At 50.5% G+C, this 13,015-nt stretch overlaps 1 protein-coding gene and 1 long non-coding RNA gene across 2 annotated transcripts in view; both read left to right on the forward strand.

Annotated features, from left to right (window-relative positions):
• LOC126508674 (uncharacterized) overlaps positions 1–12,958 on the forward strand; it is a 75,973-nt gene extending 63,015 nt beyond the window's left edge. Inside the window, exon 3 of the long non-coding RNA XR_007593931.1 lies at positions 11,178–12,958. This is a non-coding gene — a long non-coding RNA (uncharacterized lncRNA). The remainder of the gene's footprint in view (positions 1–11,177) is intronic.
• Cemip (cell migration inducing hyaluronidase 1) overlaps positions 1–13,015 on the forward strand; it is a 136,233-nt gene that overhangs the window by 63,279 nt on the left and 59,939 nt on the right. The gene's annotated exons all lie outside the window — the stretch shown is intronic.

Below are 13,015 nucleotides of genomic sequence, written 5' to 3' on the forward strand. Positions count from 1 at the left end.
TTTTTTTTTTTTTTTTTTTTTTTTTTTTTTTTTTTTTGGAACCGAATCTCACTATGCAGTCTGGGTTGTCCTGGAACTTGCAATCCTCCTACCTCAGCCTCCTAAATGCTGAGAGTCTGGGCGTGAACCACCGTACCTAAGTGTTATCTGAAGTTCTCTCCAGCGCTCCCTTAGGCAGAAGATTCAAGCCTATTTATTGTATTCTTACCTGTTAGAGTGGAGCCTCATCCCGAAAGCATGAAGAGAGGTGGTGGGGAAAGTAGGGAACGGGAGAGGAAAAATAAACCCACAAGATAATATCATAAAACAGCATGAATGCTCCTGTTTAAAAGAAGCCAGTGGAAATTTCCCAGGCTCACAGAGCTGCTGTGTGGCACATGCTGGGGCTGGGTGCGAGCCCCTGTTGGCAGGCAAAGTTCCTCCTCCCCAGTCTGTTGAACCTTTGCCACGTGCTCGCCTGGGTGCTTCCCAGTCCTTTGAGAGTGGTTCTGCAGCTACCAGCGCCTCTCAGCTTGAGGAAGCTGGAGAACAGAGAGGCACAGAAGCCAGCCTGACCCGTCTCCAAGCTTCTAACGCATGTGGTTTTGTTTTCTGTGGGCTTCAGGTTCCTGCAGTCAACTCAACCATGGTCCAAAAATATCAGGTAGAAAATTTAGGAAATACGTAATTCATATGTTTAAAATTGAACAACACTGCCAGGAGTCATATGATGATATCTTAGGACATCCCATTCTTTGTTGCCAAGAACGTCTCTTAATTCAATGTATCTACATTGTGTATGCTACACACCTGTTAGCCTCTTGGCAGTCATATCAGTCTCTTGTCATGGAATTAGAGTGCTTATACCCAAATGACCCTTCATGTATTTCTAATGGCCCCCAAACTCCCTTTAGTGTAATGTGTGTAGCTTGTTGGTTCCCGGCTGCTCAGCCCAGAAATAATCACACAGAAACTATATTATTTAAATCACTGCTTGGTCCATTAGCTCTAGCTTCTTATTGGCTAACTCTTACATCTGAATCTAACCCATCTCCATTAATCTGTGCATCACTATGAGGTCGTGGCCTACCAGCAAAGTTTCAGCACATCTGTCTCTAGTGGCAATTCCGTGGCTTCTCCTTGACTCTACCTCCTTCTCCCAACATTCAGTTCAGTTTTCCCCCACCTAGCTAAGTTCTGCCCTGCTATAGGTCCAAAGCAGTTTCTTTATTCATTAATGGTAATCACAGCATACAGAGGGGAAACCCACATCAAATATGCACACAGACTTTGGAGCTGTCTGTGGTCTCTGGCATCCACCGGGAGACTTGATTTGTATCTCCCACAGATATGGGGAGCTCCAGCTCTGGGGCCTGCCCAGTCTTGCTCAGTAAGTTGTACAGTGGATCTGAACCAAGGATGCCTGCTTATCACAGCATCTGGATCGTCTGTTGGGGTTTTCAGAGCAAAGCTACCCTCTTCTTTAGTCCCCGGTATTGCTTTATTGGGACTGCCTAGAACAGCAGAGCCAAAGCCACGATGAGGCATGGCATATGTGTTTACAACTGGCTAAGACTTACCGCGAGCTCCTCATGACATATGCAGCAACAAAGATGCAGCTCTAAGGAGCTCTGAGCACAAGCAGCCTTATACAAAGGGTCCCACCCTGCACCGTTCTTTGATGTGAAGTTCTGGAAGAGACAAAACTTGTGCTCTTCTTTGATACTTTCAACTGGAGAAGCGGCTGCCATCTGTGGGTAAACTAGACTGAGCCAGGACTTGAAGGAGCTCAGTGGAGCAACAGCCTTGTTCTGTACCTGCCTAGGCCTTCAAGTTACATGGCAAAATGGATTTTTCCAGACTCAACACACACATCCGTCAGCTCTGTGTGTCTCATTCACATGGGCGAGTTTTGAAGTCTAGTGTACACAGTGTGTGTCAAATACGTTAGAAACGCAAGTTTCTTCACTCTGCCTGGAAGTACCTTCAAAAATTTAGGTTGGTTTTTGACTAGGTAGAAACATAGATAGTTAGCTACATGGAAGGCCAAATACAGCATGGTGTTGCTGGTAGTAGCAAGTGTGGCCAGTAAGGGTTCACTTGAAGTGCTTGGCTGTATATTTGGGCGTTTTGCAGTGGAATGTTGTATTGATGAAAGAAGCCGTTGTTTGGAGGCTTGGGGGTCTCCTGGTAGCCAGGAGCAGGAGACCCCGGAGCAGGGGACAGACAGGGAGCTTCTGCAGGCAAGTATCTATGTCTTGTGTTTTCCAGTCACAACCTCGTGGTCTTAAGCAAGTGTTAAAATACTAAAGTACACACTTCCCCAGGAAGATAAGACTGAGCCCCAGAGCCCATTTCCAGCCCATTTCCAGCCATGCCTTGCCAAAAGTCATTTTCTTCCCAAGAACATGGGTGTCTGTTGCATAGCCCAGAACTGCAGGTCATGCCTGCAAGATGGGGTGCAGGTAGCACAATAATGTCAGGCTCTGAGGGAAGCAATGGCTTCTGTTGTAGAGCTCCGCCGGCCGGCTTCCTCTCCATGTATTTGGCGTGGTTGAAAACCGCGGCAGTTATTACAAATAAATAGAGCAGGGAAGACAAACCTCTCAGATCAAAGGAGTACTCTGGGTTGGGCTTGGGCCCAAGGCAGGCGTGCCCTTTGGCACCCACCGCGGCCGACAGAGGGAGGCGCGGAGAAGCCTATCTGCTGTGCAAACATTCCCTGTCTCGGCCCTTCCTGGGTTTGTGAGAGTCTGAGAACAGTAGCCTGGAGGGAGGCTGGCTCTCTGAACTGCTGCCAGGACTGTTAGGTCTGCCTCATGACCTTCCAGCCTGCCTGCCCAACCCAACAGGGGCCAGCAGGGGCCTCTGGTTCTGACCCAACTGGAAAGGCTTCCTCATGGGTGCATGCCTGCCTCAGCACTCTGAGGACCCCTCTCTCGTCACTACCTTGGGAGGCTGCTCTGACTAACCTCCTTTGGCACATGTGTGGTAACCCTGATGATGGAAATGATGCTATCAAGAGAAGGGCGGGGGACCACGGAGTTGGCACGACAGCAGCTCAGACTCCTCCTGCGGGACAAGAGGAGCAAGAAAGGTGTCTCTGGGGCCAGCAAGTTGAAGTTCAGTGTGCACAGCCACGCCTAGGGATTGCCACTCAGTGACCTGGGGGAAGCTTGCGAGTGATGCGGAGGCCACTGATGGCAGAACTGGTTCTGAGTAGCTTTACAGCTGGCCAGGTTCCTCCCCCTCATAAGCTTCACACAATCCTGATCCGCTCCACGTTTGTAAAGAAAGCAACCGAGATGCTCGAGGGGTCCCGAGGGCAGGGTGGGAAGAGGGTGTCCACGAACGTTCTGTAAGAACAGGAGTGCGCGCTGAGCACCCAGGCTGGGGTGGAGGTGGGGGTGGGGGAGTGGGAAAGGATATTAGGTAATGGGAAAAACACTGAAAAAATCCTAGGGAAGCACAGGTTTCACATTGTCAAGGAAAAGTCCAGCAGGACAGAATAGCAGGAGCAGACGCTGGTGTGTGTGAAAGACCAGAAGATCTTAAGTAAAACTCTTAGGATCCGCCCTGGAGGTCTGTGGAAGCTGTAATGAGGGGTGGGGTGGGGGTAGGATGTAAATGGTTCTTGCAGAAAATTATTATCTTGCTTTTCTTTTCACTTCTTTTCTTCCATGGTGTTGAGAGTTAAAGCCAGCCTTTCCCACTGAGCTATGGCCCCTGCCCCCAACTTTTTAAATTTCAATTTTATCTGACGGCGAGGCCTCTAAGTTCTCTGGCTGGCCTCAAACTTACAGGCCGGTGGGTCAGTCCCGCCGATCCTGGCAACAGCGCTGGTTTATTGCTTTCTGAGGTGGCCCACGTTTCTTGGGGGACAGGCATGCTGCATTTTGGGAGAGGAAGTCTTTTGTGCCCTTTTTATGAGATCAAAGAGACCTGAAAGAACTTTCATCTTGCTTTCCCTCTGGCTCCCTCCTAGTCAGGACCGTTCCCATAGCGAATGTCAGAAACGCAATTCGCGTTGGCTTATACGAGGTAGTAGGAACATGATTACCTCATGCAATTGAAAACTCCAAGGATAACATTAGCTTCGGGAATAGTTGGATCTGGGTGTCCCAGGGTTGTCCCTTTTCATGTCTATGCTCCCCTAATAACAGACTGTGTGGTGACCCTGATAGCACTGTGCTCTCATGGCGTTGAAGCAGGCACTTGCCAGCCACATTGGGATGAGAACCAGTATTTTCAATAACTCCAGCCCACGGCGTCTTCCTCTACCGGGGCATGCAGCCATCTCTCAGTGAGCCCAGCCAATAGATCCACTCACGGATTACCTCCGGAGCCCGTGCAGGTGGCCTCGCCCCGTGCACACACATCAGAAGATCAAGGAACAGAGGGCACGCCAAGGCCCCAGCATGCTCTGGGACTTAGGAACCCTGTGGCCTGGTGCTGTCCTTCCTGAACTCTTAGTCCCGCCCCTTCCTGCCCAGCTCCTTTACTTCCTTTATACGAAACACAGTATGCCCTTCCACCAATCTCTGAGGCTTCAAATTAATCACCTTCATTCCAAATTGCGTCTGGACCTCGTCTGATGACGTCCCCGTGCTGTACGCGCATGCTCACCCATCCCCTGAGTGTGTGTATGTGGCTGCTGTCCAATCTGCTCCCAGCAGCATTCTGCTTAATTTGCTTGTTGACTGGTTGGTTTGTTTATATTTTTGGAGACGGGTTCTGGATAGGGATCCCTGGTTGGCCCCAAACTTGTAGCAATCCCGCTTCAGGTTCCTGGATGCCGGAATTGCAGGTGTTGAGCCTGCCCGGACTAGCTACTTCGTAGTGTGAAGGAAGCCCAGTATGGTTGTCTAAATGCCACCATGAGCCCTTTCTGTGTTTAAAGAGGTTTCAGCCCCGTGGGTGCTAAATACACGTGACACATGATGACAGTGCCAGGGCTCAACTGAATCGTAGGATATCCGCTAGTGTGCACAGAGACCTGGAGACCTGTTTGCTGTGAAGCCCCTGGCATATTAGTAGTCCGTAGTATTGGTGGTTAAGGAAAAACTCTTTCCCTTTGTTTGGGTAGGAAAAAAAAAAAAACCTCTTCCTTTTTTCACTGTGCCTGTGAGGGAGTGTGCCTGCATCAGTATCCAAGGGCAGGAGACTGGGCCTATCCAGGAACTAGATCTCTGGGGAATGAGAGAGGAAATGCGTACTTGTCAGCTCTTTACAGTGACAGCTCTCTCTCAGGCTCTCTCTCTCTCTCTCTCTCTCTCTCTCTCTCTCTCTCTCTCTCTCTCTCACACACACACACACACACACACACACACACACACACACACACGAGATGAACCGCATGTCTCTCCAGCCTGATGGGAGGTGGCGGGGAGGGGCACTTGGCAGAAATCTTCCTTGAGCCTCAGAAACAAGTGGGCAAGCACAGGGCACTCTCAAGCCAGGAGGAATACTGACTCAATGGCGGATGCTAGGATTTTCACTTAGAACTACAGCTGATGAAGTGTTTACCGCCGTCGTCTCTTTCGGAGCCAGCAAAGACACGAGGCCAGCGTCTCTCTCTGGCCCACAGGAACTCTCTGCGTTCCGTGATCCAGCCAGCTACTCATGGCCTTATGTGTCCTGGCCGCAGTCAGTTTCCCCAGCGTGCCAGAAACATAAGCCTGCAGACAAAAGCTCAGGAAGCTGCAGCTGAGGTCTAGGGCAACTGGCCTTTGAGTCCAGTGACAGCGCCTGTCTCCAAATTTCTGCTGGATTCGACCGACTTGTAAGGAGGGGAAGGAACCTGGGCTGGGTAGTTGGACTTCAACCCTTTTCAGATTGAGTCAAGTTTCTATACCCATTTGATGGGATGAGAAGACCAGAAAGATGCTCCCATGCAGCGAAGGACAAAAGGCTCTTGAGAGAGGCAGGTCACAGTGGAAAAAGCTGTCACATGCAGTACAGACAAAAGGTCAGAATTGAAGGGACTGTGGGGAGGGCCTTAGGGTAGAGGGAGCTCAGGTACCCATGCAGTTTCTATTACACAGACCTCTATGGATTGAGCGCAGCATTCTAGGGGCTTTCAAATGCCTTGGTGGGATGAAAACCCAGCTCAGGCTCCACCTCCATCCCAGTGAGATGCAGCAACTTTCACTGTGAGATAGGAGGAAGGCACTACCCCTTCTCCCCCCACCTCGGGGATGAATGTCCCAGCACCCTGAATGGAGCTAGTGGTAACAGAACCAGAAACTGAAAAGGCAGAACTCTGGGAGCCCTGGGTAGCAGGCACGCTGTGAAGTCCCGGGGCATTTGCAGCTCGAGCTGGGACAGGGTGTGTGCAGGCACCCAGCAGGGAGCTCAGCCGTACCCCAAAGGGAAAAGACAACACTACCCACACGAACAAGTGAGGCTCAGGGGTGTGTCAGGCATCAAATATTGGGGGAATATGAGGGGGGCAGTGAGATACTCCATTAACTTTTATAGCATGAAGTGGTCTCTGTAGAGAATATTGGAACTGCTGGGAGAGGCCAAGAGCCTTCCCTGCAGCAACCTCAAGTTACCTCTAGCTGTTCTACAAGCTGACCTTGGACTTGGCAACTGTATCAACCAAGAACTTCCTTTCTTGCTTCATGATGTGTGTGTGGGGGGGTGTCAAATCCAACTTGAATAGGGAAAACATTATTTTCCACAGGTAAGAAAGGAAGGTTTAAATGACAGGAGAGCCGAAGGAGAAAAAATAATAATATTTTTATTTCAATAGATCCAGTCTCAACCTCAAAATTACACCCACCTGTTTTATTGAGAGCCCTGAACAGAGTCCAGAGTTACAGAGGGATGAGGTGATTCAGTGAAGGGTTGGCAAATGCATTGCTCATTCGGTGTTGGCTGGGCCGCCATTGTCTGCCCAGCCTGGAGCTGCTGCCTTCCATGAAGGAACTGGGTTTTTAGAGTCCTGACACTCAAGCAACCGTGCCCCAAAGTGGAAGGCACAACAACCTCACAGTTGAATGGAATCCTCAAAAAAGGAAGCTATAATCAGGAGCCAGGGAGCTGGGTCAGTCAATAAAGTGCTGGGGTACCTGAGTTCAATCCCAGCACCTGAAAGCCCATGTAGCCATGAGTTGCTCATAATCCCAGCAGCAGAGAAGCAGACCAGGGTTCCCTGGACTTTGCTGTCCAGCCAGCTTCCCCTAATTAGTGAGACTTGGGTCTCTGGCCTCTTCACACAAGCACACATGTACACCCACATATGGGTGCACACACACACACACACACACACAGTCCATTCAGTAACCCATAGATGCAAAGTAAGAAGCAGAGATGGGGACTCTAGAGTCAGAGAGAACTCAGAGGTAGACACAGAATATTCAACTCCAAATTACAAAATGTGCAGAGTGGCAGCTGGGGTGACAGGTGAACTGGAGGAACATTTAGATTAAAGGTCACAGGCTCCAAGGCTCACGGGAGGTAGGCTGGAGCCTAACGGATCTGCTCTCGTGGTGCCCTGTGTGTCTTCTCTGTGATGCTGAGTCAGGTGGGCAGGGTCTTTTTCTTCTTCCTTGATTTTCATCTCTCTCCCTTTCTTTTGGGAGTTGGGGTTTGCCTGACTGCAGCGGGCAAGCCAAGCCCCCAGGATTCGATAGTCTGAGAAAGCTAAAAATGTAATTTTTAAAATGTAAATGACCAGAGAAGTGGCCTTCTCTGGCACCCTACCCCAGCCTCTGAGGTGGAAGGCCAGCTCCTACCTTTTCCTGTACACTCTCCTGTAAACAAGCTGGGCACATCAGGGGTCAGGACCCCAAGTGGTATGTTTGCCACATTGCATTAACTAGGCAGAACCTTTGCCTGGAACCCAGTGTGGGGATTCTATTTAGGTTCTTTTATATTTCCTCCTCATTCCATAAGCATCCTGCCCTAAGTTGCTGGTTCCTGCTGGCGGTCCTAGGGACAAGCTTGGAGGAAGCACTTCTTACTTAAAAGTACCTCTCAGCTCCTCAGTTGGTACCACCAGCCCACTACTGAGAGAGGGACCAACCTACCAGCCCTGTTTAGCAATCCATGTTGGCGGGTGAAACAAGCCAGACCCGGGTGATGGTGACATACCAACATCGGGGGAGGGTCACCCTGGACCTGCACTGTGCCACGCACCCTAGGGGGGTTATCTCAGCACACCCGACAGCTCTGTAGCTCCCCATATTGAAGCTCACAGAACTGAAGCTCAGGTTGCTACAGGACTAAGTTCCCACTCAAGTGGCCCATCAGAGGCCTCTCTTTGAACTTATCTCGTAATGCACCGGCGAATGTCAGCACTTAGCCAACACCATGCCAGACATTCACCAAGCTGACACCTAACGAATGCTTGACAAGTGTCTCTTTTTAACGAAATCAATACCCTGCACACATCATAGTCAGCTAGAGGACTTGTCAGAGAAGGTTATGGGACCCTACCAGCACAGTTTCTGATTGGATAAGTCTGTAGACTTGGAAGTAAGTGCTAGCACCCACACTGACCCACATCGTACTGCGAGTCCATTGCTCTAAAGAGGCTCATTGCTTCAGTATACATTGTCTGAATCACTAAACCCCAAGGCTGGAAACCCGAGCTGAGCATCAGTAAATTGTTCAGGTCTGATGCTCACTGTGGCTGCCCCACCACGCACAGCTGTAGGGTGCTTCACTCGCTTCCTGTTGCTACGAAACTAAAGTCGGGGCTTGGGAAATAGCACAGTCAGTAAAGCGCTTTTCATGTAAGCATGAAGACCCGAGTTCAGTTCTCAGAACTGGTGTACAATGTTGGAAATAGTAGCATGTAGCTGTAAGTCTAACGCTGGGAAGGCAGAGGCAGAGAGATCCCTGTGAGTCATTGGCCAGGCAGTGTAGCCCAATTCTCGGCCAGTGAGAGATCTTAGCTCAGAAGGTAAAGCAGGTAGTGCTTGAGGAATGGCAGGGAGGTTGTGCTCTTGCCTTAACATTCTTGCATGCATTTACACACACACACACACACACAGAGAGAGAGAGAGACAGACAGAGAGAGAGAGAGAGAGAGAGAGAGAGAGAGAGAGAGAGAGAGAGAGAGAGAGGAGAGTCTGAATTTTTTATTTCCCTTTTATTAAGGTTGACACGGCCACATATGATGCGTAGATACTGAATTGGATGGAAAGCTCTAAACAGAAAAAGAAAAGAAACTTGTCTCTTGCAGGGTAAAGGGTTAGCCTCAGGAGCAACTAAGTTGCATTAAGCAGCTGCTCTTACTACAAAGTATCTGCTTTGCTCTGAAGGGTTGTGTCCATCCTTTCAATGTCGGGCTTTCTGCTTTGGTCTGTTGGGATTGGAGGGATCCCTGAAGACAGAGGTCTGGCTTACTTCTCCCCTGCACCCTCACAGTGCTCATGAGCACCAAGGCCAGGACTGCTTGATCAAGGTCAGGTAGAAAGGAGCAGGGTCCTAGAGCTGCCTTTCCCAGCCATGCCAGTAAAGGCTGGGAAGCCTCAACCACGGCTGGTGATAGGGTGGTGGGATGTGAGGCGCTTATGCTGCAGAGGACCACACAGGGGTCCTGATGCTGTGCTTAGGTGTGGGTGAGTCCATGGTGAGGATTCCAGCCATTGTACACGTACCGCAGCACCCAGGCTTGGCTTCTGCAGGTGGCTCCCATGGGAATTTCCCAGATCAAAGGAGGTTCCTCTGGGGGAGGGAGCGAAGATGACATATGACTATCTGAGCTCCTGCAAGGCACCCCGGACTTGTGTTTACAATCCAAACTGTGGCTTGAGGGGGAACATACGGGGAAAAGCATACACCCAGTTTTCCTGGTGCCTCCTCCCTCCCAAGCAAAAAACAAGGTGGTTTGTGTCTCGTCACTTGGATCCAAATATTCTCCATTAGATACTGGGTCAGGCTTTCCTTTATCTGATTCTGCTCAATGCAAGTAACCTCCTCCTACTAGTGGGTCTCAGTTTGTCCTCCTGTAGAACGGGGAGAATGTGATTAAGCTAGATCCTTGCTACTCAGAGCACAGCCCATTGCCCAGCTGTGCTGGCCTCACTTGGAAGCTTATTAGCAAGGCTCAGTCAGAACCAGATATAGGCACATGTGTGCCATCCCAGTACGTGGAAGGACACATCGTGACTCTGAGACCGGCTTGAGCTATATAGACCCTGTTCTCCTCCCTCCCCCCCCCCCAAAAAAATAAATGCTGAGTGATAGCACACATTTGTTCATTTGTTCTAGCATTTGGGAGGTAGAGGGAAACAGACATTACAGTCAAGGTCATCCTCTGATACACAGTGAATTTGAGGCCAGCCTGCTATACACTAGAACCTATTTAAAAAAGGAAAAAGAAAAGAAAGAAGAAAGAAAGAAAGAAAGAAAGAAAGAAAGAAAGAAAGAAGGAAAGAAAGAAAGGCAAAACCAACCTCCTTAGATCTGCCAGGTGAGCATCTGCTCATGGAGGAGTTGCCCTGGTAACAGGTACGCAGAGGGAAGTGCAGCTGGGAGAGGCGTCCCAGTCCCTTAGTCTTCTGTGGACTGGAGATGAAGGCACAGTGTTTCATCTTAGGAAGCCAGTTTCGGGGAGCGGGGGGGGGGGGCTTGGCTTGGCAGAGCCACAGGGGCTCAGGTCTTTGTGACAAGGAGGCAGGTCTCAGAAGGAACATGCCCGAGAGGCCAGCTTCATGGAGCATCCTGAGGGATGCCCAGCGTTGGAGGAAAAGGGTTCCAACGGGCACCTCTCCGAGGGGCAGGCTGGACTGCTGGACCCCAGGCTCCTTTGCATTGATGTCTCCCATATTTCATCAAAGTAGATTATAGCAGTGAAGTGCTCTGAGAAGGGCAAAGGGGAGCTCCAGACTAAGGGACTTCCCAGGGTCTCAACTTCCTGTTTCCCTAAGATTCGGATCAGGATTCCATCTGTTAACTCTCCCGTCTCCTTTCTTAGGGTGCTGCTTCCAGACCAGGTGGCACCACAGGGTCTTTTTTTTTTAAAAATTATTTTTATTTCATGGATATTGGTGTTTTTGCCTGAATGTATATCTGTATGAGGGTGTTGGATCCCTGGAACTGGAGTTTCAGACAGTGTTGAGTTGCCATGTCGGTGCTAGGAATTGAATCTGGGTCCTCTGGAAGAGCAGCTTGGGCTCTTAACTGCTAAGTCATCGCCCCACTCCAGCCCTGGATCTTTTAACACGCTGCTTTCTCTACAGATGACAACCTGGGACTCCAGGACAGCCATGGAAGGATGCGCAAAGCCCCTGTACCTGGGAGTCGTGGCTCTTGCTCCTCTGTTGATCCCTGAATCTCCAAGGCTGGTATGGCTTCTGGACTTGGGAACACCACCCATCTGGAACTTGGCCTGTTACTGTGAAGACGTATAATGCCCTGGGGTGCAGGTCTCCTGAGGAAGGACGTGATTCTTCTTACACGTCGATGGGGTTCCCACACTCTTGAGAGGACAAGCCAGCTGAGCCCATCATGACCAATGTCCCAGCAACCCTTGAGCCTGACCAGTGCACCCTCGACTGGCCTGTAGCTGCTGGCTATTCCCAGAAGTCCCAAGCATCGTTCCCCGTGAGCCGTTCTAATGCCTTCCACAGCCAAAACCTGCTTCAAGCCTGTCTTACCAATCAAGAAGCTGCATTCCCACCCTGCTGCCAGGAGTTTCAGATGAACACACTGTCCTTCTAGGTGAACGGTTCACAAGAATGACCCAGGCGTCTGTAGGAGCTACTGCAGCTGGACTGTATCCAGGTCCTGAGACCCTCCCTGTACAGAAAAGCCTGAAGGCTGTGCACTCTGTACGGGGTAGCTCTAGGCACAGTGACCTCTCTACTTCCTGTGGCTCAGACACTGGCAAGGACACATCTAAAGGTTTAATGTCAGGGTGCTGGGCATCCTTCCCTTCTGTTGGAAGTGTCCTCACATCCATCCACGAAGCGAAACAACCTTTGCCACTTGACCTCAGAGGAGCTTGGACTCTGTGCAGAAGTCTGAGATCCTCACGAGTTCAGCCGGGGAAGTAGTCCCCCACCTGGTGCTGGTGCCCCAGATTCCATCACAGTGTGATGGTACCAGTGTCCAGGTTTCAACATCCCTGGAGGAGGTGTCACAGTGAGCTTATGAGGCTCTTCGGCAGCCGATGGCAAGCTACCTTTGACCTTTGCTTTTTTTCTAAGTTAGCTGAGATCTGAGAAGAGGGCTGTGTCTCTCACCCCCACCCCACCCCAGCCCGAGGCCTGGATGCACCGCCTCCTGCCATCCCTCTTCATCTTCTGCAGCAGTCCTCCCTGGGAGCCATGGGAACCGTGGCCTCCCAGGTACCAGAGACAGGTGCCTCTGTTGTTTTGGCAGAGCCAGCCTGGGTCAGGTGGGGTGCTGGGAGAGAGACACACGGGCTTTGATTCTGAGCGGCTCCTTCCTCCCCAGCCCTCCTCCCAGCCCACCTGTGCCGAAGATTCCCCTCTCCACCTGCCTCGGTTCGCTGAGCTGGCACAAAGAGCCTCCCTGGGCCTCAGGTCAGGGGCATCAGATTAGCCACCGAGCAGGCCTGAGAGGCAGAGCTCTGGGAGCCCCTTTCTCAGGATAAAGTCTACTTGTTCTGGACACAGTCACAGGCCTATTGGGAAGGACAAGGGGAGATGGTTCAGAAACTAGGGTTACTTCCTCCCAAAGCCCAGGTGTGGGAGCACAAAGACAAAGACCAATCTCTATGGTGTTGCTAAAATCCCCTTACTGATGTTTATCCAGAGTCCTACAGTCACCTGCTGTGTGAGCAAACAGTAAAACAAAGAAATCACAGCAGATCTCTTAAAAATACAAGCTTAATAAAACAGAAATGAAATTGTCTCCTTAGCAGAAGACATAATAATAAGTCTGTTATCCAGAGTTACTTCTGGCCCCAGAGTTCTTTGTCATTTATATCACCGTTCTCAGTGCTTGGTTCCTACTATATGGGTACAAGAGAGTTACTGGGGGTCCAGCCATCTTATCTGCATGCCAGCCAGCAGAAAGGCGGGAGGGAGGGAGGGAGGGAGGGAAGGAGGGA

The sequence above is a fragment of the Alexandromys fortis genome, unplaced genomic scaffold (assembly GCF_014885135.2).
Source record: "Alexandromys fortis isolate MF-2015 unplaced genomic scaffold, M_Fortis_MF-2015_v1.1 scaffold_86, whole genome shotgun sequence".
NCBI classification, from domain to species: Eukaryota; Metazoa; Chordata; class Mammalia; order Rodentia; family Cricetidae; genus Alexandromys; species Alexandromys fortis.